This window comes from Aedes aegypti, chromosome 3 (genome assembly GCF_002204515.2).
Source record: "Aedes aegypti strain LVP_AGWG chromosome 3, AaegL5.0 Primary Assembly, whole genome shotgun sequence".
Classification (NCBI taxonomy): Eukaryota; Metazoa; Arthropoda; class Insecta; order Diptera; family Culicidae; genus Aedes; species Aedes aegypti.
Genome location: NC_035109.1, coordinates 368729928 through 368753387, shown reverse-complemented (window position 1 = coordinate 368753387; position 23460 = coordinate 368729928). Strand labels below are relative to the sequence as shown.

The window sequence follows — 23460 nt, the reverse complement described above, 5'->3', positions numbered from 1 at the left end:
AACATTTATTGACGTTTCTATGAAGAATAAACAAGTCTAATTTTTTTTAATGAAAAGGAGAGCTCTACCCCATTTGGAATAAAGCCATTTGGCATAATGCCGTTTATCATAACGGCCATTTGGCATAATTCAAGAAAGAAAACAATGTTTTTTCTTTGAAATTTGTTGGCAAAATATTAAGTTACTTTAGTGCTTAAACTAGAATAGTGTGTAGGACAAGCAACGTTTACTGAAAGAAGGGCCAAATTTTTCAGCACAAAAAGTCAAAAATATCAAAGTCAAAGTTACAAAATGGGCTTGGGGTGCCGATGCCAATAATGGACTACCTAAACAAACAATCATAACTCAAGTAACATAAGTAGCTGAACCACAGTTTGTTAAACTGGAATAAGCTTTAGAGTGATTTGTTCAGCTCTTATTCAGCATAAATGTTTGTTGGGAACATAATAACGAAAAGTCCTAAAAGAGATCTTTTGGCGTCAACCTCTACTATAAGCGAAAAATATAAAAAGAGTGATTTTTTTAAGCATAAAATCACTTGAGACACTATTGGTAACGAGTTCCAGTAGTTGCGCTAGTGTTCCAGTAGTAGTCGTTCAGTGATGCAGGGAATTTCCAACAAAATAGTTTGTTGAAAAAATCTACGTTTTATTCCATAGTCCAATCTACTGGTACATTACAACTATTGATACCGGCACTCTAATGGTTGTATTTTCTTCGTCTTGGGTGTTATTTTAAACTCAAACTTTGCACGAATACTTTAAGCATATAAACATGTCTTATCTCTTGGTCGACAAAAACATCCATGAAGAAGTGAACAAATCGACCAAATATACGTAAATTCTCCTGAGTCATTGGTACATTGTAATTAATTCAGATTAGTAAATTTCACCTTCTTGCTCAAATGTGCTATTCTTTTTAATTTGCTTTTTAGAAAATCATATCTTGTATACCAAGGTAAACAAATGTAAATTATCTTGGCGAGCCTATGAATTGCTACGCTGTAAACTCAAAAGAGTAAGAAGGTCAAACGGCATTATGCCAAATGGCATTATTTCAGATATGGTAGATCCAAAAAAAACAAGAGTATTATGCCTAGAAAATGGTTCCAGAATGATTAGCTCGATCAGCGGTGTTTTGACGATAAAATTCCTCGTCGTGTTCTTATTGAATCAAATATTTCATCTTCATAATAATTTCCCTGAGTGTGACAGAAATTCCCTCCAAGTTTCCTGTTTTTTCAGGTAGTAAACACACTGTTATTAATACACCGACCCAATTGATTTATATTTGATCAGGAAATTTTCCAGGCATTTCTCTAAAAACTGATAAAATATTCATCCAGAGATTTCTCCAGGAAATGTCCTTCAAACATAGTCTTAGTTTATTTAAACTTCTGTCCGTGCGATGTGGTCACATCGACCCCGAATTGAAATCGTAAAAATTTCTCGGAATTTCAACTGATTTTCGATTTTTCTGTTGTTTTGGAAAAAATCAATTCAGTTTTACTTGAAAATATAAGAAAATACAAAAGGGAGTGATTCTTGGCGGGGAGGAGTTATTGTGAAAAAAGGTAAAACACGTGAAATTCGGAATCTTTGGACAATCAATATTTTCTTCGATAAAGATTTGCAGCAGGGTTAGGGCTACTATGTTGCACATTAATTAGTTAATGTTAAGTTAAGACAAAAGGTTAACAGAGTTTTCGAGGAATTTTCAATGAATTCTCTCTTACAATTTTCTAAGTAATACTCTACGAATTTATTTTGAATTTTTAATGGTAGAGTACTAGGGGCAAGCCTACCTCATTTACGCCAATGGCGCTGACTGAGCTGGTTTCGGTAGTCATTCATAATAGCAGCATAAGCACAGCATATGATCGCGCGAAGTGATCGCGATTACTTTCGGGTGGATGTGTTGGTAAATCGCGCCTCCTTCGTTGGAACCCGAGAGCCTCATCCGACCAAAGTCGGTGCGTTTGCGTATACACGAAAAGGCGTATCTGTGTAGTCGTGAAGGTGTGGGCTGCCTGCAGTCAGTCAGTCACAAAAGGCAGAGATACGACGACCGATGGATGGCCGAGAACGGAGTAAACGAAGAGTAAGCCGAAAAAAAACCAGTTCAACAGCAGTCGGTCTCTCCTCTTCCAGCCAGGCAGTTCTATGGCTTAAGGTGATTATAGAACGAAGCCACACCTCAAATTTTCAAAAGCACAAGACTTGAGAACCAAACACCGCTTCGCGTTAAAAATCTATCCCATTGGTCACCACCAGCAAGCAAGCAAGTTGATTGGTTTTCAACGCAAACTGTTGTCAGATACTGTCGTCTTGTGCAATTGAAAATTCAAAGTTTGGCTTCGTTTTATAATCACCTTAACCCCGGGTCGGATCAGCAAAGCATACGGTTTTTTCCTTTGAATAATTTCGGAACAGTTCCTCTCGGCTGTGTTGACTCTTTTGTAAGTGAAATCATCGGTCTTTTTGATTCGCGGATGTTGAACTGGTGAAGATCGTGCGTTGTCACTGGCAACGTGTTCACAACAAAGCGTTTTGGTCTCAGTTTACCAAAGCGAAGGCTACTTGGATGTGTGACTTTCGCGGCGGAACAACAATAAGAAGACAAATGCCAAGAGTTGAATGAAAAGAACAACAGCACCACTGCAAACCAAAGTTATCTGCTGCACGAAAACTTGAAACGGTGAAGATCGCTTACGACCAAACCCCGTTTAAGTGGTGGGCCCCCCTAGTGTAGTGATCCGCTAAGTGCTATTGTGGAGATTAATTTCTCAAATTGCGAGCATGCTTTCGTGAGTTAGCAGAAATTATTCGCGAGCTTCGATTGTCATTGTTGGTTTTGCCATTGGCAACGGAACGTGATCTTTAGATGCTAGAGCAAACCTAGAGTGCCTATACAGAATAACGATCAGCCTGAAGAGACGATCGATCCTCAGCGATCGAGCAGCTGGTCGGCCTGGAATATCAACGACCTTTCAGCCATCGCCGTCAACGTCTGTTCGTATACCTGTTGAATCGTTGCGAAGTTGTTGTTGTTGAAGTTGGTGCTTGGCTACGCCGAAGATCAGGTTTTTCCTGCATTGCGGCAAGTGGGGTACCCTTCGAAAAAAAGAAACAGAATACGGCCAACCGGGATAATTATTCTGTGCAGTGACGAGAAGATCGCGGCGGAAAATTCGATCGACAAGTGCAACAAAGCAACCTGGATGCGCCGCGAAGCAGTGCTTTCTTCTTTTGTCCAAACCTTAGCCTACTGTGTTGAGATGTGGTGACCGAAATTGGAAGTGCACAGCAAGCAAGAAGTGTTGTGTGGAGAAAGAGTGCGCGATCAACAGTGAAAGATTAAAAAGCTTACATTCCGTCTGTCTTGGGCTGGTGGATGAAGTGTTGTGCCTGCCTCTTGGAAGCTGCTGGTGTGTCGATTAGTTTGCAGCCGGAGAGGAGGAAATGAGTCGTCAGCGTTGATGGCGCTTTTGCACGAATTTTCTTCGGTGGTAGCGATCAATTGATGATCATCAACCGTTGCGGACGACGAAGTCGACGAAGTAGATTACTACAGGTGTATCCGGAGCGGGAGTGGAAATTGTAAGTTAATTTTCCGTTTTCTAGCCTTAATTCCTGAATCGACTTTCTTCGAGTGCCGTACAGTCTCGACAGATTGAGGCTGAAGGAAGTATGATTGATTTAGATGGGTGTTTTGATGTTTTGGACTATTTCGGAATATGTATACAGATGTAGCAAGAATTGAAAGTTCGCTAATAATCACGCTAAAGATATGAAGTTTTCCAAAATAGCAACTTGAAGGACGAACATAATTATCGTTCCATTAAAAGCTTTGGCTAAATATAAAATGTAATGAACAATAGTTCGTTCATAATATTGTTTGCCATAATCCAAACAAACCACTCAAATGGTGAAAACATAAAATAGATTTCAGGGCGATAATTATATTACATTCGTCAGGATGAGTCGACCTTCAAGCACGGTTGCAACCAATTTCTACTGGCATAATATTTATAAATGTTTTGGCACCTTTTAAGTTTGTTAGTTTTAGCTATATTTTCAGAACTTTACACAGTCGTGCTCGGGTGCGGCTTCTACCTGTTAGCTGTTTTACCAAAGACAAGTGAAAGACGTAACACCGAAAACGAAACAAAGATCTTCCATAGCACATGAGGTAATAGAGCAAGATACAAAAGGCTAAGAAAAGTGTACTTGAATCTATCAAACTTGGGTACCAAGGGACCGAATATAATGTTTGAAGTGGTATTCAGTGTCAACTCGACTACTTCTTCTTAATTTCGTCTTTGTCTTCATCCGGGAGTTTCTTCAAAAATTCTATTGATAGACCTTCAAGTAGTAATGATGGGAAATTTTAGGTATCGATTAATTCTTTAGGAACTTTTTTAAGAGTTGTTGAGTAGTTTTATCAGGAACTTTTCCAAGAGTTATTCCGTAGATTCCTCTTAAGATTCCCACAGAAAGTTTCACAAAAAAAACCCTTTATGGAACTCACCCCTTTCCCTCATTGTAGCCTATTTTCCCATACCTAATACATGATTCATCTCAAAATCGTAGACTTCTCCCTCCCCTTTAAAATACTACGTCATTAACGTTCAATTATCATTTTTGTAAATTTCCTATATATTTTTCCTGAGAGCTCTCTTTGCGAAATTACCTCTTTTGGTACATCATGTGGCAACGCTATGCCCTGGGATGTCGAGAAAATTTCCATGTCCCAAAGACTGGTGGGTTCCAAATTCGCCAACCTTAGCATGATCATGTAAAATAGCTGCAAGTTTACCGCTACGACTGTTTGGAGTCCATTTGTTTTCTACATTTCTTTTTAAAATCCGTTCAATATTACCCTAGAAATGAAAAGATAAATGCCTCTTGATATTCTTAAGGATTCCCTGTGGAAGACTCATCATAAAATTTAAGCAGATATCAGGCAGATTTTTTTTGGAGTCATCTCTACATGTTTAGGCAATCCTCCAGGTTTGCCTCCAAATATTCTCTTAAGAATTCATTATAAAGTCAATAAATTACATCAATTATTCAAAACAGCCTACAAATTTCAACAGAAATACTTGAAGGCAATGACATTCCTCAAGTACCTTGGACAGGTTGTAAAGAAGAATGCAAAAAGGTCTGTCAAGGAAAGATCTTTGACAGACACACACGAATATCACGTCTGAAATCCTCCATAGACCCTTCTCGATAAGTCTGAAAAGAAATCTACGTTCCATCATTCAAGGAGCCCACTAAGGAACATACAACCAAAGGTTTATGGGTAGATTAAAACACATTCCCCGGAAATTTGTTAGATCCTATAATGTTTTCTCGGGATTTTCTCCAACTATTTTATTTTTCCTGTGAAATTGTATGAGAAAATCTCTAAACATCTTGGGAGATTTCATGAAGTATTTTAATCTATATTAATAGTAAACAGCTCTGGAATATGCTTTCAGGGTGTCTACTACTTGAAAAAACCTGGATTCATCAGGGAATTTTATTCAACCTGGAAAAAAACCTGGAATTCTCAGGGAATTTCAACTGTACTCAGGGAACATATTTCGAACATGGTATAATATGTCCTTTTTGTAACACAAAATCATTTAAATCAACCAAATTTTCGCTATCACAGCGCTACTTGAGAAATTCAATCATTTAATTTTTAGTTCTTTCGGAATAAAAACTTGTTTGAATAAGAAAGTAGGACCTTGGATTGCCAAAATGGCAAAGGCAAGTATGATTCCCAGTTCCAGTTGGGTATATTTCATGAGATAATTAATTTCGTAGGAGAAGATTAAAGATTACCACAGGTACGAAAAATAGTATATTTTTAGATAAGCAGGTCTCTTTTTAAAGGCTTGATTACTGTTTTAATGTCTCTAAATAGTGTCTAGTTTAGGTTAAGCTCTCTCTAACGAAATTTTAATCAATATGGTCTCTAAAGTCACTTTTTTGCCTTTAACCTCTTTTTCTCATGATAGCTTTAGAACTCTATTAATTTTCGATGAACTTGAGACAAATCAAACTAGACGAATACTAGAGTATGATTCTATAGTCATCAGATAATTCCAAAAGTCAACTAACTGTTTGAATAGTAAAACCATTGATAAACAATCAATTTACTATTGTAAAACAACAAAAAAATTTGTGACTGATTTTGAAAAAAAGCACTATTTGAAACATTGTTTGTTCAATTACTTTTTATAAAAACGCTTTTTCATAAAGAAATAGTCGATCAAAGAGACGGTCAATCTGCTTGCAGTGAATTCTGGTGCAACCTTCAAGAAGCTCCAGAAAATCCTTCAGAGACTATTACGTTACTATTTCTCCAGGGATTCCCCACCTTTGGGGAAGAACTTCTGTAGGATTTGTGGGAACATCTGGAGGAAATACTGAGATCTTTTATGCAGAGTAATCTCTGTGAAAATTACTGGAAGTACCGTAAAGCACCATTTACCAGAGTTTTCGAAAAAAAATCGATTGTACAATAATCCCTACGCCGTTTTTTTTTTCATTTAATCCAAGCATTTTTATACGGATTCTTTTAAAAAAATCATGCACAAGAACTCTCCGAAATTGTTCAAAATTTTCTGAAGGCTTCATTCGATGAAATCTATTATAAATGTTCCCAAGAATTTCTCGACAAATTGCACCTGGGATTCCTCATTACGGTGCTCTAGAAACTTTCAAATACAATTTCCAACGAACTTTTGATTTTCGGAAGAATGGTCATGGAATATCTCATGGATATGTTTAGGAACAATGTTAGTTGTAATCATATCGGGCTGCGACATTTGAAATATATTATCATTATTCACTATGGGTTCGCTGCCTCTGAGAAGTCTTCAAGGCCTCCAGGGGTTCTTGAACCACAGGTAAGGAAATGATACTTCTAATAATAGCTACTGGTGTTCTAAGCTGTTCTCCAATGTTTTCTTCCATAACTCTCCAAAAAATTTGCACAAGAAATCCAAGAAAATTTCCCTCATGTTTTTTTTTTCGAAGAGTGTCTTTGCACCAGCTATATTTCTGGGGATTCCTTCAGGACTTTCATTGGAGGTTTTAATTAAGGATTGTGCCATCAACCCGTGACTTCACAAATCTTCTCCAGATTTCTTCAGGACTTTCATTGGAGGTTTTAATTAAGGATTGTGCCATCAACCCGTGAGCGGCTTCACAAATCTTCTCCAAAAGTGGTTTGATGGTTTGACTTTATTAACGAGATTTTTAGCCCTGGGCTAGTTCATCTCGGGACCAACGGCTTTACTTCCCTTCCGAAGGAAGTCGTCACTATAACTTTTTACGTCATAAGTGACTATGTCGGGGGATGGGATTCGATCCCAGGTCCTCGGCGTGAGAGGCGAGTGTTCTAACCACTATACCAGGTCCGTCCCCAATCCAAAAGTTTTTTTTTTTTTTTTTTTTTTTTTTTTTTTTTTTTTTTTTTTTTTTTTTTTTTTTTTTTTTTTTTTTTTTTTTTTTTTTTTTTTTTTTAAAACTTTCTCCAAAAGTTTTTTTTTTAATATTTCTCCAGAATATGCTACAGGATCAAGATTCAAGACATTGTTCCATGCTCTGGAAAAAGATAAATGTGAACAAATGTCTTTCATTTTGAAGACAATTTGCATGCTGTGAGTGCATTCCATAAAAGTTTTCAAACGGAATTTAGTAGCTAATTCTAGTAAGACTCTTAAATAATTTCTAACTTTTTGTTCTGAAGGTATTGTCGTACTGTGGGCCTTCCTTTGCCGAGTGATTAGAGTCTGTGGCTACAAAGCAAAATCATGCTGAAGGTGTCTGGATTCGATTCCCGATCGGTCCAGGATCTTTTCGTAAAGTCAATTTCCTAGCGTGGTTGACTGGGCACGAGATAGTGCTTCTTGGTGCGTAGTCGGATCATGCAGAATTGGCTGTGAAAATCGGCACCAGTATCTGAACATGGAACAACATCATTCAAATACTTGCCTTGGGGCAGGCGCCACCCTCCTTGCATATCATCGCTAGTTGGTCTTTGATTTGAAGACGACGGGGGCGCAGGTATACCTTCTAACTGATGGAAACCGTTTGAATTTTTCTTTTGTTGAGATGAACGCAGGTTCCATAGTAGGCGTCTCCTGGAGCAATGAACCAATGGACCGATGCACGAGATCACTAATTTGACGTTTGAGCGGTGCCGAATTCACTTGTTTCCATGGTCACATAAATAACACGGCATCGCTTAAACGTCAACGAGTGAACTAGTGCATCGGTCCATGCACGAGTTCACTATTTGACGTTTGAGCGGTGCCGAGTTATTTACGTAACCATGGCAACGAGTGAATTCGGCACCGCTCAAACGTCATATTAGTGAACTCGTGCATTGGTCCATTTTGTCTTAATGATGTCACCTGTGATTTCGATTCCCGAATTTTCCAGGCCCATCACCATCGGACGATATTCCTGGGGCAGACCTGCCAGTAATAGCATACTAATCCACTTGTCATCCAGCGGAAACCTATCAGCGCTGTCGAAACCATCCGGTTGACATACACCTCCATCGACCCGCAGCTTATCAAATTCGTTGTAATGGCTCTTTGCACGTTTGAGCGGTGCCGAATTCACTCGTTGCTATGGTCACGTAAATAACAACGCATGCATCAGTCCATAAGCTTGTGCAAAAGTGCCCACTGGCGTGTGAGTCCCGTGTCTTCAAAAGTGTTGGTCAGCTTTTTCCAGACCTCCGCCGCCGTTTTGACCTCTTCGACATGAATAGAATTCACCGGATCGATCAGCAGAATATTTTTTTTTAAATGTATGAAATATCAGAAAACGTAGAGCAAAGTGTTGTAAAATGGTCCATATTTTATCAGACGAGACATGCGATGAAGGCTTAACAAATTCCATCCAATTTTCCCAAGAGTTTGAAAGGGTTTCTGTAAAAATGTTGTTAGAATATTTTTAACTGGGAAAATCTATTGCGTCTGGTATTTAAGGTATTTCAAATATTGTCAGGAATATACAATTTCTTATGTCGAAAAAATCGTTTGAGAGTTTGATTCATCGCGAACTGCATGGAAGTACATTTTTATGATGTTCAAGGAAAAGCTTTGGAAGATTATGGTTGGTATTCTGTGATATTAACAAAAAACGGGATAGCGATGGTAGATAGATAGATAGGATTCCTTGGACCCTTTCCCACTTTCAATCAACGTTTATAGAAGTTATACAGTAATGCTAGCTTTATATATGTTACGACCGAGAACTGATACGACTGCGAAATAGTACACTTGGCGTTTCGTTTCAATAGTTAGCATATACGTCTTTACCATAGGGCTTTCAACTTAACACTGAGTGCTTATCCTTATTTGGCTCTCGGTTGAAGAGATGAGCACATTTGCTCATCTCTCCTCTCATCTCCCCCTTTAAATTAATATAACCTATTTACAATGTTTGTTTCTACATTTCATCAATAGCATTTGCATTATGACAATATATTGCAATTCACGTTATTTCATTGTTTAACTTAAAATTTATAAAGTTCATTTTCTTATTCATTTAGACTAATTAGAATACATGCAAAAAAAATCATAAGAGTTTGCTTATAATTACAGGGTGATTACTATATCCTGTCAGTAAAATAAGTAATCATAGAAAAAAAATGGTTAAATTAATTTTAATTACCAGTGCATATCCAGTTTAGAACATCTATAACATTTGTCTTTGCTACACATAGATAACAAATTATTTTTTTTACCTCAGTTTCCAGCCACAAGTATTGTTTCAGAAGCATTACAGTTAACACGCACGTTATTCAAAAGCATATATTTTAATTGAAAAATACATATTTTTTTCGCTAAAATTTTCCATAATCAGTCTCATTCTATTCCCTAGTAAGTCTAAAATATTGTGGTAACATGCTGTTTCAATCAGGCAATTTTTTCAGCGAAGTTTAGTCAAAAATACATATCTGTGGAAAACGTGCGTGCCAGGTGCAATGCCTTTAAAACAACACATATGACTAAAAATTAAGGTAAATGAAAAAAGATTTAATCTTTACTTTGTCAAGACAAACTTTATAGATGTGCAAAACAGGATGTATACCGGAAATTAAAATTCATACATACATCTTTTATCTACGAACATTTACTTTACTGACAGGAATAAGTAATCACCCTGTACATATTATTATTTTTTTGCTTCTTTTTCTTCAACAACTGTCCAACATTTAAGTTTTTGTATTTTGATTTGTAAATCCTTGCTGACCTACGTAATACTTGATTTGAAACAGACTTTGTTGTTTTTTGCTCGATTTCCGTTCTTTTTTTGATTTTACAATTGTTGCTACTGAGGGTTTGTCATGCAATTTTTGTTCTTGTTCATTTTCATTACTATTTTTCAAAACAAATGGTTTTTGAAGAATTTTTTTCAATTGGTTTCTATGAACTTTACGATTTGCCCCTTTTATATCAATTACATATGTCATATTGGATAATTGTTTGACGACTTTTGCTTCCGTACTATATGCTCTGCCGTTTGATTTGTATGTGTAAATAATCATGTTATTAGCTTTTAAATTTTTTTTTTTCTCAGATTGTACTATTTCACCGAATATTGATTTTTGCTTTCTAATTCCTGTTATTTGAGAGCGTGGAATAAAAGAAAAAATACGTTCATTGGGTATTATATTATCCTCTGTCGTAGGTGTTTGATGATGGTGGAACAGGAATTTGCTGATTTCATGATCGATCTGTAATGATGAACAAGAATCGTTCTCTCTTATTAGATTCTCCAAAACAGCTTTTGTGGTTTGTACTGCCCTTTCTGCTAATCCATTGCTCGCTGGGTGATATGGAGGACATAATATATGTTCAATATTTCGCGCTTCGCAAAACTTTTTGAAGCCGAAATTATTGAACGGAGGCCCATTATCACTTACAATAGTAGTTGCAAAACCAAAAATGGTGAAAATGCTATGTGAATAAGCATCGACTAGTATCAAAAAAGTTCGATTGAATTTATGAAAAACAATCTACGTGTACTCGCTCAAAAGGTTTCTTAGTTATAGGCCAATTTCCGTATACTCGTAGTGTTCTGTCAATTCCTAAGATTTGGCATTGTTTGCAAGATCCAACATAGTTTTCTATATCAGTTCCACACCCATCCCAATACAAGTACTTGCGAGCAATTTGTTTCATCTTTTGGATTCCACGATGATTAGCGTGTAACAATTGAAGAGATGGTATTTTAAGTGCGTTTGGGATTACTATCCGTTCGCCAAAAATAAGACATCCGGATTCTACATCTAGTTCATGCCGCTTTGCGAAAAAAATGTTTCACTAATCTATCTTTTATGCTATTTGGCCACCCATTTTGGACGTAATTTAAAACTTTTGAGAGAACCGTGTCTTCCATTGACTTTTCCGCAATAATTTTAGAGTTGATATTGATTTTCTGATCATCAATTAAGTAATTCAAACAATTGAATGAGCTTCGCCGACTTTCTTCTAAATTCGCCAAACTCATATCTTAGTCTTGACAAGCAATCAGCTATTTGATTTTCTCTACCTGAAACGTGTGACAATCAGTGATGGAAAGTGGCGAACGCTTCATCTGAACTGGAACAAAAACAAATCCAAACGCTCCCGAGCGTCATAGCGCTGGCTTACTCGCATCTGTCGACTCCCGAGTAACTGAAGCTAAAAGTGATTCGCGAACGTGTTCGGAGCTGCTCAGAGTCATATTGTGCTTTTGGGAAAAAAGATGCTTACCCTCCGAGATTTATGGTTTTTAAGGGCTTTTGACTACAAACTAGTAGTTTACTATCGATATGATGGTTATACAATTAATTTGTCTGTCAAAACCATAATAAATCACACCTTACTCGGTTACTCGCGAGTAAACGCTCGCGAGCTTGTTGCTACTTCTTTTGACATGTTCTCCCGAGCAGACGGGTGCGGGCTTACTCACACCTAGCCAGAGTCTGTGATGTTTGTTATGCGTTGGTATACACTCGTGAGCTGCTTCGTGATACGAACTTTTCCAGCACTGGTGACAATTTGAAATCGAATATAGAGAGCCGTAGGAAATATCTTTGTAGTCTAGTGGCAATAACAGAAGGTCCTCCCTTTTTATTATTGAATATACCAAATAAAGGTTTGTGATCCGTAATTATTGATACTTTTTGACCTAAAACGTATTTATAAAATTTTTCCATTGGTAAAACAATTGCCAATGCTTCCCTATGCAATATTGGATATTTCTTTTCAGCACTAGACAATCGACGAGAAATAAAAAATACAGGCATTTCCCTGTTGTTGATTTTGTGGCTGAGGATTCCAGAGATTTGAGAGATTCCATCGTCACTTGCATCGCATGTCACTGTGATGGGCTTCAACGGATCGAAATGTGTAAGTACTTGAGCACTACATTAGCTGTTTTGCTCAGTTCAAAAACGTTCTTACATTTTGCGTCCCAACACCATTTAGTATCTTTTTTTAACAGGTCGTACAAAGGGGAAAGAATTAAGCTCAATTTAGGAACAAATTTGGTATAGAATGTAATCATGCCGAGAAATGTTTTGAGTTGTGTTTTGGATTTTCGCTCTGGCACGGCCGTAATCGCCCTCACTTTCTCCGGATTTGGCGATACTCCCGCCTCCGACAGAATGTGACCCAAATATTTCACATGGGAAACAAACCATTTGCATTTTTCGGCATTTATTTTAACATTATGCTCTTTCAGCCTATTCAGTACGACTTTGATGGAAGCTAATAATTCTTCGTCCGTCTTTGCCCAAATCAGTATGTCATCGATGTAAGCCTGAACGTTGGGGATGCCTTGTAGAATTTTATCCATGACCGATTGAAAAATTGTGGCTGCTGGTTTTACTCCGAACGGTAATCTACGATACGCATACAAACCTTTATGAGTGTTTATTACCATTAGCTTCTTAGAAGCTTCTGATACTACCAGCTGTTGGTATGCTCCTCTCAAATCGATAAGAGCAAATTTTTTTGCTCCGCTCTTATTTGTAATCAACTCATCTATAACCGGGAGAGGGTAATGATGTGTAATAATGTGGGGGTTTATCGTTTTGGATCCATCCATACAAATTCTAATTTCTTTTTTATTTGGTTTTACTACGACTACTATAGGCGATGCCCATTCCGCATCGCATACTCTACCTTCTCAAGAATGCCTTTAGACTCCAAATCATCTAAATGTGAACTCACCATTTCACGGTGTTTGAATGCTACAGTGTATGGCTTATGAACAATTGGTTTGGCCTGATCATCGATCCTAACATCCACTATTACATTCTTAATTGGTTCGGTAAGATCATTTCAATTTCAATTGCTTTACTGTGCGGTGTGCCCACTGATCTCTTTTTGCCTCATGGAGAGAACTGAGCGAAAAAATACTTCTCCAGTGTGGCCAAATTGCATTAAGCCAATCTCTTCCCAAGAAAGATACAAAATTTTTGGGAGATTTGATCACCAAGAGTGGTAATGTTAAAACTCTCTCCTGCAGTTTTACTCGAACTATAATTTTACCCACTACACTCACAGTATCGCCGGAGATTACAAAAAAGTTTCGTCTGTCCTTCATTAGCGAACATTTACTAAACCTTTCTTTATATGTATTGAAAGAGCAAATAGTCGCGCATGTGCCCGTATCGCACTCCATCAACAAATTTCCCCCGTTTACATTCAATTCCACAAAAGCTGGTTTTGAGTCATCTGACTTACCTAACAACACGTTGTTCATGTAGTTAGATTGTTGCTCTTTATCTGACGGTTCTTCAACTGATTGGTCATCTTCGCTATCAGTTTCACCTGCTAAGCTCATCTTCAAATCTTCCATCGCAGCAGACAGCTGATTAATTCGATCTTCGAAGGCTCGTTTCCTATTCGAACCACTCCTTGGATGTTGTGCTCCATAACGCGGTTTCTTGGCCTTTGGAAACGTGCAGTGGTAGGACAAATGTCCTTTGTTGTAGCAGCTATAGCACACCGTGTCTGAATTGACTTTTTGATTCCCTCTGTAGCTTGAAATTTCCTTCTGCGTTTTTCCACCCCATGCACTATCGTCAAATTTTCCCGGTTTCACTACATTCTTGATGCGCGCTGAGCTCATCGGTCCCACATAGTTCACATGTTCAACACATTGCTTAGACATTTTTCGCGACTCCTGAGCCGCTATCTCGATCATCTTAGCCTTTTCCAGAAGTTTGGCTAGATTCAAGCTGTGATCTGCATCTCGTAACATCGACTCTCGCGTTTTATCATTTCTTATACCCGCAATGAACACCGACTGTACTATAGGGTGCGGCTTATTTTTCGAAAGTTCTCAAAACTAAAAATTCGTGTGCTCTACTGAATTGAAATCACATTAAAAGAGAAACCCCAAAATCTGAGCCAAAAATATTAACATTTAGAGGTGGCGCAAGCGTTTTGAAGGTGAATTTTTAAGTTATAAAAAATGACCTTCAGTGAAGCAAACATAACTTTGTTATTTTTCAACCAATTTCAAAACTTTTAACACCATTATCTTTAAAATTAAATTTATGAAAACATTGTGGAACATCAAATTTGGCTACAATCAAAACTAGTCATAGTTTAAAATACTTTTAACCAAATTTTTCCTCATTTTACTAAAATTTTCAATTTTGTTTGACCATAACTTCCTAAATACTCGATCGATTCCAAATCTTTTTACAAGTTTTTGAAGCAAATTTAGTTGTTTTCAAACCTTACAACACATTTTTCTTAAAAATTGTTTTGACCAAGCTATTCGACAAAAACTACCCAAAAACATGATTTTTAATGAAAAATATCAAATTTCTTCGGATTATTTAAGTTTTTTCGCCGGAAATTGCATTTTTGATATAAAACTTAAATTTATAATGCATCTTGCCTTTATTAATAGTTGAATAGTGCATATATTTTAAAAAATATGCAAACAAATTTTTGTTTTAAAATTATTGAAAAAAATGTTGCAAAGTCCTTCTCAAAGGTTTAACAAATGCGAAAAACTAGTTTCAGCTTTAAAGATAATATTTAAGTGGCAAAAATTTGAAAAAACTGGCATTTTTCGTTAAAAAATCGTGTTTTTGTGCAGTTTGTGTTCAATAACTTGGTCAAGACATTTTTTTAGTGAAATGTGATGTATGAAAGGTTTGAAAAGATTTGAAATAGCTTCAAAAGCATGTAAAAAGATTTGGAATCGGTTTAGCAATCATGAAGTTATGGCCAAACAAAGTTGAAATTTTTAGTAGAATGAGGAAAAATTTGGAATAAATTAGTTTAAACTAAAATCTGTTTTGATTTTAGACAAATTCGATGGTCTACAAAGTTCTCATAAATTTAATTTTGCAGGTATGGATGCTAAAAGATTTAAAATCGCCTGAAAAATAACAAAGTTATGTTTACTTCACTGTAGGTCATTTTTTATAACCTGAAAATTCACCTTCAAGACGCTTGCGCCACCTCTAAATGTTAATATTTTTGGCTCAGATTTTGGGGTTTCTCTTTTATTGTGATTTCAATTCATAAGAGCACACGAATTTTTAGTTTTGAGAACTTTTGAAAAATAAGCCGCACCCTACTGTACTAGTGTAGCCTCTGTTTCAGCACTAACACTACAATGTTCCACAATGTTCTGCAAATCTATAGCAAAATCATCTAGTAATTCGCCTTCTTCTTGCTTACGTGTTATTAAACGGTGCCGTTCGGCAAACACGTTTTTATTCACTTCATGCAAAATTTTGAACTTTTCTACTATTTGCGCATATGTTTTATTCACAATTTTATCCGGTTTGAAGCTTCCAGTAATACGATTGGCCGTTTCTTGGCCCACACTTGTGATGAACTCTAGCGCTTTCTCGTCATCAGGAGTTTTATTTAACGCAAAAAAATATCCACAGTTTGCAAGTACGAGCTTACATTTAACCCCGGCACATACACAGGAAATCTTCCTTTTGTTCTCTTCTCCATTGCACCAACCATCACCTTACTGCCACTCTCTTCAGCAAACGACATCTTACAACCACGCTACTACTGACACCACCGAAATCGCGGAAAATACTCGCTTTAGCTCGCGAATTGAACACCCAACTATTTTCTTATCAATGTTTAACCTTCGTCGCCAGAATTATTACGACCGAGAACTGATACGACTGCGAAATAGTACATTTGGCGTTTCGGAATCAATAGTTAGCATATACGTCTTTACCATAGGGCTTTCAACTTAACACTGAGTGCAAATCTTTATTTGGCTCTCGGTTGAAGAGATGAGCACATTTGCTCATCTCTCCTCTCAATATACACCGCTTATGTGCATAAATTGCAGCTTGAGCAGCATGGATTCTTGAGGAAAAGCTCCAACAAAGCTGAACTCGACAAGACCCACCATTTTCAATTTCACAGTTAATGATCTAGTTGTTTTGTGCCCAGAATAAGTGAGGTAAATGTTGAAAGCTCTAAAAACAGTTTTTTACATAGAGGTCTTTAATTCCGCACATAACGTATGCTCCAACAAATGTGTACTTTGTTCATGATCCTAACTCGATGTACACTAACAGTTATATATTCACTTATTGACGACACCAAAAACGATAATACCAATTGTAAGTTTGATTATTTGAATAGATGTATACAGCAAACATTAAACAATCTACATTCCTGTATCCCCTAAAGAAGATCAGAAACCTAGTCGAAACGTTGGAACAGATCAGATAATTCGTTGCAAGTCAATAAATAAAGTTCATGAAATCTGACAAAAAAAATTAAGTGATTCATATTTCATTTAGAGAAATCGAAAAACAGATAATCTAATGTGCTGGATATCATGGAATTCCATTTTAAAATTATGTAATAATCTAGTCCAGAATATTTTGAAGAATCAACCGCTAAAATTTTGGACGCTGTGAGAATAATGCCCAGGGTTTTATAAAAAAAACATACTTCGAATTCTGTCAGAATCCGACCAAGTACGAGAAGAACACCAAATTTCGACCTAGCACTAGTTTCCGACCCATTCATACGATTTTGCCCTATATTGTAGAAAATTCAAATCAAATCAAATGACACAAAATGTGTTAAAATCTTGAACAAGGTCGTGCCTAGGATTTCTTTTGAATCTCATCCAAATTACGTTTTGAATTCGATAAAATATGAATCCTGTTGAAGATTCTGTGATAACCGTGCCAATGTTATCCGTGAATGTCGCGTCACGAATTCTTTAAAAATCCAATTCAAAAGTTTTGTGGAAAGCCTCTTTTCATAATTCTTCCAAGGATTCTACGTGAACCACGCCCAGGTATTGAATAATTGTATTTACACTTTACAGGATTCTTTGGGAGTATTTCTTTGTCTGGACCATAAGTGAAACTATATGTGAAAATTTAGCCTTTTGACGATGAGTTTTTTTTTTTCAGGCGTCTTTTATTGAACGTTATGTTAGAAACATTGTAGCTGTTATGTGAATAATATTAATCTTATATTTGAAACTTGTTATTTATAATGAACCCCACATCAATCAAACACAATTGAAAAACACCGAGCAAAAGTATAACTAAATTAAAAACTAAAACAGTTGAATTTGCCATGTTCTATCTTCGAGTTGAAAGTTTACGGGCCAAGTATGGGAAGAATCTTCGAACTCTCTGCGGGCCGGATGTGGCCCGGGGGCATACGTTAGGTAGCCCTGGTATGTATGATCCTGGTAAGTATGATCCTGCTTGTCACATGGTCACAAACAACAAAAAAAAGCTCTTATGTACATAATAACTGTGGTACAGTTTATAGAAAACTATTTCCAGAAACATGTTGTATCCCAATAGAAAAGTAATGCCAAAGATGAACAGAATATCGACTTGCAAATTTGAAGGTAATTAATTTTCCTCGTCATAAATCAGATGACATCAAAATGACGAAGACGACGAAGTGTATATAACATTGAATGATCAACAGATCACCCAACATGACTAGTGGCGTAATCCAACTCCAAAATGTCAAGAAACCATTCGACGAATTGCGAGATTACGACCCAACTGGAAGATAAGCCCCGTAAGCTTTTACCCTCGAGATACCTACATTCAAATGAAGACGAAAAATGATACGCGTACCTTGAACTTTGATTTATTGGCGAATTTATTAGTTTCCAATTCATCTGGACGGTGAATGACTGGGCCAGGCTGTAGCATGTTTTTTACGGAATTGATAAACGACGCTAATGGCCTCAAAGACGTTATTCACCTACTTCCCAGAGAATGACGATTTTCGACAATTTTTGCATCTTATTTGTGTTGTTATCCTGAACTCATCATAGACAGTAGGCATCGCAGAATTCGTTCTCAATTCATTTTGAAGCACGATCAAAGCAAGCGAAAAAAAACGGCGCAGTAGGCACAGCCTACTTGAATGAAACATGACACGTAATCGACAAAAGAACACTATCAAACCTTCATAACAAGTTCAGAAGGTTGAAAATTGTAAGATTCGATCACTATGAAATCCACTCTCAGATGCAATGGCCAAATTTAGTGGTTTGAGGAACTGAATATCACGAGTTCAGTACGTACATAGAAGCTCGACGTTATTTACAGATTTTTCAAAGTCGTGTCCACAGCTGTTTGAGTGCTTAAACATAAATATACATAAGCACAGTGCAGCACAGCTCTTGGGGGCAGCAATTTGCGCCAGTTAGTTAAATTTGAGACACGCCACGGGCACAGAGAAACGACACGAACTCGGCCGGCAGTGACTTTGAAATCCAATCATCGCAAGGGACGGTGAAGTTTGACGATCGCCGATATTATAGCTGGCTTCCATTCACCTTTCCGATGCTGTAGCACAGACAAATAGACATAAAAGTTTGAACAATTATCAATTCTGAACATAGTGCCGCAACATGCCAATTCTCCCTTACTCGATATCGTGTTAGAGAACCATAGTAAAAGTTGGTTTTCATGGCTAACTCGATGGTCCCTTGGAACGCAGTTGCACTGCTTTTGTGTTCTGTAACTCGATACCTCCCTAACTCGATGGTCCCTTCAATATCGAGTAAGGGAGAGATGACTGTACTAGAATTGAGCACAATTTTGCTGTACGATGAAACTAGTCCGAGTGCTACGTCTGTTTATCTGGGGCTGTAGTGCAGCCAAACAGGCAAAGCATGCTGTGATTGCTGCGTCGCGTTTACGCTTCGCCATGTGTTGTGCATTACTGCATGTGTCATGAGGCAGGTATCGTCTGGTCGTGCTTCTATGTGGATATTCGAGGGCTGGCTGGACGGAAGAAGAGCAAACTGCCTACCGAGGTGAGATTTCTAATACCTTTGCTGAGAGCACTTGACAGGCATCGTTCTTTCAAAATGAATAGCTACCTTACCGATGTGTGCATAATTATGAATGAATGAAATTCAAATAGGTCACTTGAAACGTATTCAAGCGCTCGTGAAGCCTTTTATGAGAATTTGCATTTGACTAGCTGAACCGTTTAATGGCCGATTTACAGACACCGGCGAGTTCGTTTCGACCGTTCGCCTTCCTCTAGAATTAAAAGCTTATTTTTGATCCTCCAACGTCTTAGTTATGATGGGATTTTTCGGTCCACTTGTATATAAATCACCGATTTCACCACTGCCAGCACAATGCAAGCAGAATTACAAATTTTTGTCATAATCTTCTCTTTTGTACGGTGTTCGGATCAATACGACTCAAAACACAAATTCGAAAATTCATATTTTTTTTACTATTAGCTTCGATTGAATCAAATGAAACCTTTTTTTAATATCGAATAAACGCAAAGGTAAATGCACAGTCAACTCTCCCTTACTCGATATCGGCTACCTAGATGGTCTCTTGGATCGCATTTGTACTGGTTTTGTGTTCCATAACTCGATACCTCCCTTACTCGATGCTCTCTTCAATACAGAGTTATGGAGAGTTGACTGTAGCTCCAATAGTAAAAATAGTGTGTTTTGACAAACTTATTACTATGTTATATTGTTTTATGATAAACATGCGAAAAAGATACAAGTAATTTAATAATATCCATCACACATAACACTGCCTCTTTCTTGTACAATGGATAAACTAGATCCCGGAACCCTTAAATTTTAGAGGTATTATTGCAGCGAAATTCTTAAGAAAATCTTATAATATTCTAGTATTTTTGGTAGAAAAGGCATCATGAGCAGATCCAGAAGTCATTTGTCATATTATTGGAAAGCAAAAATTGTAAAATTCTCCTCGAAATTTATAGACTACTGGTGAGTGATTCCTGCAAATCGTTGTTGAATGCTTGCAGAGAATCGTTTCACAGGTTCCAGAAATGTCTCCAAAGATTTCGGGGTGAAATTTTTTCATGAATTTGCTTAAAAATTCATCCAGAAATTCATCCAGTGATTATTTTACGGTAACTATTCAAGGAATTTGTTACTCCAAAGTTTTCAAACGTTATCTTCATAAGAATCGCTCCAAAAATTTCTACAATCTTCAAGAATTTCTTCAGAAGTTCTAACGTTGTATATGAGAATATACAGAGCAATATTATTGAATTCCTTCAAGGATACTTCCAAAAATTCCAACAATTATTATCCTAGGTGTTTCTACGAGGATTATTTTTAGATATAATGCAGTATTTTCTCACAACAATCCATTTAAAATTCCTACAGGGATTCTTTCAGAAATTTCTACGAAAATTGCTTCAGACATTCTCCAAAGAATTCTTCCACCGAATTCCTCAGTTATTATATTACTCCGGGGATTTCAAGCAAAATTATCTGTGGAATCCTTTGGAAGATCGTAAAAGACACTCCATACGAACTTCTGTTGAAATCTTCGAAGTCAGAAGGAAACTTTGAGCAAATACCTAAAACCTAAATGCGATTCCTAGAGAAAATCACGGAAAAACAATTGTATGTATTTTTTACCGAGGGCTAGTCTCAATACGCGTATATGTCAAAAGATAAGCAATCAGGGCGGAAACTTTATTTTCTTAATAATATTCTGTTCAGTGGGTTCGTATACGTAAAAGAGCATTTGGTGACATTCAAATCTCTAAAAAATATTCAAGCAGTCTTATCTCTAAATAATAAACAAGCTTACATTATCGATTTATCGTATTCAGCAGACAAAATTCTACACAATTCACTCTAAACCAACTCTATTCTCATTTCAGTACGTTTTCCGGATTTACAAAATGACTTAAGTCAGATCTTGTACTTTCGAAACCTAACTACGTACTAATTTCACTGCTTTGTTAAAGAGAGGGGAAAAGTGACTTAACCACGAATCAAAACAAAACACTACTTGAGTCGATTCTACACTGACACAAAAATGTCGTAAGTAATTGAATGAAACGTTATCATTTTGTCATCATTTTTTTTCTGGGAAATAATAGAGATAGCTGCCTATTTAGTCATAGACTCCTCTAACGGCGACTTTATTTTTTTTATTTTTTTCGATATTTTTATTCCGATATTCCTTCCACATTTCTCATATAAAATTTATTTCATGCCAATTTGTTTTTAGTCAATTGATTGAATAAATAATATTGTCTATACAAAGTCAGGTATAAAAAATCTTTTCTAAAAAACTATAGAAATCAATTGTGTTGTCTCAAAGAAATTTTGAAAATTTCAAAATTATTGTTTTTGAAGTTTTCAAAATCTTTATACGGTCAGAGTGTCACCAGAAACATAAGGGCTCAATAATCACAAAAGATTGCACCCTTCATTTTTTCATAACAAACTTGCATCAAAGTATTGTTTTGAAAATCAAACTTGAAAAACATTCTAAAGTATGAGATATTTACACATCTGTCCTCCAAAGAGTTTTAAAATACCTCCGGAATGAGATGATCAATAATCGAGAATTTCAGAATAACCAATTGACAAAGAATCGACACAAATTCTTAAAACTGAAGATGTTTTTTTAAAACTTGTAAAAAGGTGGTGCACAAATTTTTAAAAACAAAAAAAGTTTGTTTTGTGCTGAAAAAAGTTAATCTTAGAATCCAAAACAGTATCTGCCGGTGACTTTCCATAATCGTAATTGGTTGTTCGAACCTCTAAAAGGTAGTGGATTATGACCCGCTGATTTCTGTGTTTTTTGGTATACTACAACCGACCTTATTTTGCACTAAATTGTAGCCAATAGATTCTAAATTTACTGTGGGGTACTTCCTTTTTTCGAAGCCTCATGAAATAAGAAATTGAAATATTGGTTCTACAAGTATATTTTAACATTTAAAAATTTTGAATGGATTTCTAGATATGAAATTGGATGATCATTGCTTAACTTGAATTTGTACACCCTTTCAATTGGGTGAGAAATGAGAAAATTTAGGTTATTCATAATGCATTTCATTGAAATCACTACTTTGTTACTCTGAGACACTGTTTCTCAATTTGTTTTTGTTTTTTTTTAGTTCAGGCCCGGATTTTTTTTAATCACTTATCTCAAATTTTATTCAAATCAAGTATTTGTGTCGAACCCTATATTTTTCTAAAGTTTTGTTCAATATCTTTCCATTAGCGTATTGAAAATTCGTTAAATTAACAAGTTCACTGGTGTAGTTCATTTAAAAACACTTCTAGAAGCCAGGTTGTGATTTTTTTTAAATAATTTTCTCAAAACCGCATGAAAGTTACTTACGTCGAGCAAGTAGTCGGAAAATATTTGCTAGAGCAATCTATAGCTGTAGAGTGTTCATTTTCCGACCATTTCAGGACAAAAATTGATGCTTGTCCCGGGTCGTGGGATTCCTAAGATTTTCAATCAAACTTGTATGTTTGTTGAAACAGTAAGTAAAATTTTAACTTTACAATGGTTTTACACGCAAAATTTTCTCAAGATAAACGGTTGAAAATATAATAAAATGCTTGAGATAAACAATTGAAATAATAAAAACAATTTCAACAAATTTGTTCTAATGAAGTTACCAATTAAAAATAAAAAAGCTTGCCTTGGCTAAATTCTCTATTATAAATGAAGGTATCCTAAACACCAGGGTAATAATTTTACAGAGGTTCATCACAATTATTTTAAATTGTTTCTTTAATTTAAAATAATTGAAGGTACTGTAGTGGATAATAATAAACAAATGTTGAAAAATACTGACAAAATTAAAAGATCTACATTACAAACGTGTAAATATGTGCCGCTAAGTGGATTGTTCACGTTCTTTTAGTTTTCATCTAAGACTCCTGTTGGAAAATTGAGACAAAAAAGTGTAGGATGTGAGATTTTCGATAAAAAAATAAGTTTGTGTAGTCCTTACATTCGTCCGCTCCAAAGTAAGATTATTTGATACATTTCAATTTTCTTAGATAGTTTTTAGGTATGCTTTGCAATATTATGAAGACATTGTATATTTCATGGAACAAACACCTTGTATTTGTATTGAAAAAACTATTTTTTTTCTCTCTTACAACTCATACCGCA

The 23460-nt window shown here is 36.2% G+C and overlaps 1 protein-coding gene across 1 annotated transcript in view; it reads left to right on the top strand.

Annotated features, from left to right (window-relative positions):
• The first annotated feature begins 2377 nt into the window (after window positions 1-2377).
• Window positions 2378-23460, top strand: part of LOC5575095 — a 62013-nt gene continuing 40930 nt past the window's right edge. The window contains exon 1 of the mRNA XM_001661769.2: window positions 2378-3599. The gene's annotated coding sequence lies outside the window, so the exon portion shown is untranslated. The remainder of the gene's footprint in view (window positions 3600-23460) is intronic.